Genomic DNA, 3,967 nt, shown 5'->3' with positions numbered 1-3,967 from the left:
TCCTTCCTTCCTTCCTTCCTTCCTTCCTTCCTTCCTTCCTTCCTTCCCCCTTTTTTCTTCCCACTTTCTCCCCTTCAGGTGTTGAAAACTCATTTTAAAGTTGAGCATTAACCTTTTACAGCCTCACATAACCAGCCAAGCCCATCCTCTCTTCTGTGCGTCCAGAAATCCAGGGGCCTTACGCTGTCAGAGCTACACATGTGCTCTCCAGGCATTATTCTTCTCATGTTACAGAAGAAGCTGAGTCCTAGGGAAGGTGACTTCTTCCAAGTCCCACACCTGCAGCATCCAGCTCCACCTTCCTGGATCTGTGTCCCACCCGCTTTCCCAGGAACCAGAGTCCCCTCTCCTGGGGCTTTCTGCCTTTTTCCCTGTCTTTTGGAATCTGGGAACCTGCCAATGCCTTTGTGGCCACCAGAGGGCGCAATGGATAAAGGGCCAGACCTGAGTTTGAATCTAACCAGCTCTGTGACTCTGGAACAAGTCACCCTCCTATTCTGTAAAATGAGGGACTGGGACCCCATGGGTCCTAAGGGCCCTTCCCGCTCCAAACTTTGTGCCCCTGGGAAACCGATCGGAATTGAATGAACAGGCTTCCCTTAAAGAGAGGAGAGGGTTCTGCTCCTGCACCCCCCACCCCATAGATGTCTGATTGTGTGATTGAGGCTTTCCTCAAGCCTTCTGGGTATTTCCATGCTGGGCTGAGCTGGGCTGGCTCATTCCTTCTGCCTGAATCAGAACAGAACAAAGGAGGCTGGGTCTGTCTGGCCCGGGGGGAGGGGTGCCCGCATCCCACGACCACCCAAGTTCTCAGATGTTGGGCTTTTTTTTTTTTTCTGTCTCAGTTTCATTGCCTCCAGAGGCCTCCAGGAGGGAATTTACTGGGCATGAAAGAGATTAGATTAAGCCCTGGCAGGGAGGGGTGGACCCAAGGAATCTGCCCTGTTTGTTTGGGGAGCAGGATGTTAAGCCTGGTCCTTGGACCCTCTTACTCCTATCCCCAACCTTGGCCACCTGGGAGCAACTTCTAGGATCCCCCAACTTGATTCAGTGGATACATGCCCCAGTTTTTCCTGGGCTCTTTATGCCCTGCTAGGTACTGAGTTCCCCGTCACTGGAGATATTCAAATGAAAGTTAGATGACCATCTCATGAGGATGAAATAGAGATTTCCTGTTCAGGTGGGGGAATGGATTGAAAGGTCCTTTCCAGCTCTGAGGTCCTGTGATGCACAGGGGAGACAGTATAGTTCACTTCCCTGTCCCAGACAGAGCCCTGTTAAGTGTGAGTCACACTGGGTCTGAAGAAAGGGGCAGCCCCCAAAGGCATATCACACCAGGCTTAGGGCCCATTTGGGAATGGAGACCTGCTGGTTACACAGAGAGCCCTTTCTGTGATTCTTTTCAGGGAGTCCCTGGTCCCTGGAGGAATTCACTCAGCTTGAGACATTCAAGATGAATTGGGTGACCTCTGAGGTGCTGTCCGGCTCTGGCACCCTAAGACCCGACTCACCCCATCATTGAATCCCAGGGACATAAACAGAGAGCTGTCCCAGAGAGGCCTGCTTGGGGAGAAGTGACTTGTCCAGGGTCCTACATCTAGCAAGTGACTGTTGTTGGGATGCAAACCCTGGTCAAGCACTCTTTTCACTGAACCACACTGCCTGATGTTGTGAGCTCTTCAGGAAGTCAGGTGTGCAAGACACATGTGGGAACCGACGTTGGGATCACTGAGTCCTAAAGCTGGGGAGATGGCAAGGATGGGAGAAGTTTGTCTGGTCCAGTTAGTCAGGCCCGGAGACACAGATAGGAATCAGAGCCGTGATAGCAGCAAGGATAGTATGCCAGGCAGTTTACTGATATTATCTCATTTGATCTTGTGGAGGGAATTCTGATTTTTGTAAGAATTTATATGATGTGTGTAATGAATATCCTAATAGATTAGACTTCGCAGAATTGCCTTTCCCAGCTGGTGAGTCAGACTCACAAGGCAGTTGGAACTGATCAATCAAACTTTAACAAGGCTCACCGTCACTGGCATCCTCCTGCCCCAGGACCTGAAATGAAGCCAATCAGACCATAGAACCTGTTCGGGTCACAGAACTCTGGGCCCATGACCTACTGAGGAGCATCCCCCGAGGGCTGGAGCAGCACTGTCCCACCAGCCTCCAGAAGTCCTGCAGCATCTTCCTTTGGTCCTGGGACCCCTCCCTTCCCTCTGGTGATTTATGTATATGATCTCTGTCTTCACTTCCAGGGTGGAATTCTGATCAGGAGAATTCCCCTTTGCAGACCTGTTCCTCGTAATGAGACTAATGAATTCAAAGACTCCCTGATTGCTGTCAGGGACCGGCTAGGTGAGATCCTGCTAACCATCTTCACAATGACCATGGGAGGTCAGTGCTATGATTCTTCCCCTTTTTGTTGGTGGTGTTGTTTGGTCATTTTAGCTGTGCCCAATTCCCCATGACCCCATGTTGGGTTTTCTTGGCAGAGACACTGGAGGGGTTTGCTATTTCCTTCTCCAGCTCATTTTACAGATGAGGAAACTGAGGCACAGGTTAAGTGATCTGTGCAAGGTCATGTAGCTGGTAACTGTCTATGCTCTAAACCTTGGGCATCGTGGACAAGGCAGTGTTAACTTGGGAAGTGCCCCTGTTCTAGGAGGTGAGAGACATTGGTTGGGGGTCCCTCCCAATGGGAGACAGCTAGGTGGTGTAGTGCACACAGCCCTGGGCCTGGAGTCAGAGAGACTCAGCTTCCTGAGTTCAAATCCAGCCTCAGAAACTTACTAGCTATGTGACCCTGGGCAAGTCACTTCACCCTGTTTGCCTTGGTTTCCTCAACTGTAAAATGATCTGGAGAAGGAAACAGCAAACCCCTTCAGTGTCTCTGCCAAGAAAATCCTCAATTGGGTCACGAAGAATGATTGAAATGACTCTTAACCCAGCTTGGGCACCCCTGGGGGGGTCTGCTCTGGGGATGTTCCTCACCCCCTCTCTTTCTCAACCTGCCTCTGAGTTGGGAAGGGGCTGGTATTATCAGCTCCATTTTACAGCTGAGCAAGCTGATGCCCGGACAGGTTAAGCAATACACCAAAGACTGAACAGACAGTGAGTAGCAGAACTCAGCAGGCCTTGGATGGGGGTCTCTGGACCCTGAGTCTGGGGTACAGCCTAGGATCCCAGAGGAGGTAGGTCAGGGAACACGGGCCAGGCAGGCGGGGGCAGGACCCTGGACAGGGAGCCTTGAGATCTGACCTTTGTGGGAGCCAAGCCCTATCCTGGCCCTAAGCTCTCCCACCAGCAGGAACACCTGCTGGCCCAGGCCTCCCCCTCCCCTTGTCTCCCTCTTCCTGCCCCCCCCCAGTTTTCCCATAACTGGGACACTTCATTCTAAAAGGATTTGACTTCCCCAGAGACAACTGGAGACGGGTGAGAAAGAACTGGGGATTAGCCTGAGCAGATGATCCGAAGGGCAGGGTGCTAATGAGCTGAGCTCAGGCCTGGGGGGCCTCCCTGGGATTTATGTCTGCAGAAAGTCCAGAGCCCAACAGGTGGGGAGGTGGCTGTGGCCAGAGCTGCTCAGTTTCTCCCTTTTGTGGCCTGAAAGCAGATATGGCTGGCATGGCTGGGCAGCCAGGGCTCTGATCCCCCACCTGGGAAGCAGCAGGTGTGGCTGGATAATAAGAGGCCGGCGAGAATGAGGCAAGGCTCCTCAGATAGCATGGCTGAGTGGGGCCTCCCAAGGGCCTGAAACCGAGGGGGTGGGGGGCCTAGGCCACAGAAGTGGGATGGAGGACAAAGAGGTACTGGGGGGATGGGAGACGTGGAACAGGAAGAGAGCCATGGAACAGATGGGAGACATGGAACAAATGGGAGACACAGGACGGGGATGGGAGACGTGGAACAGATGGGAGACATGGAACAGGGGGAGACACGGAACAGGGGAATGGGAGACACAGAACAG

The 3,967-nt window shown here is 52.7% G+C and overlaps 1 protein-coding gene across 1 annotated transcript in view; it reads left to right on the top strand.

Annotated features, from left to right (window-relative positions):
• Positions 1-2,375: 2,375 nt before the first annotated feature.
• Positions 2,376-3,967, top strand: part of SEC14L2 (SEC14 like lipid binding 2) — a 30,414-nt gene continuing 28,822 nt past the window's right edge. Inside the window, exon 1 of the mRNA XM_069081817.1 lies at positions 2,376-2,394. The gene's annotated coding sequence lies outside the window, so the exon portion shown is untranslated. The remainder of the gene's footprint in view (positions 2,395-3,967) is intronic.

The sequence above is a fragment of the Petaurus breviceps genome, unplaced genomic scaffold (genome assembly GCF_028583685.1).
Source record: "Petaurus breviceps papuanus isolate PSGF00001 unplaced genomic scaffold, PetGlider_PUasm1.0 99, whole genome shotgun sequence".
NCBI lineage: Eukaryota > Metazoa > Chordata > Mammalia > Diprotodontia > Petauridae > Petaurus > Petaurus breviceps.
This window is presented reverse-complemented; position numbering and strand designations above follow the sequence as displayed.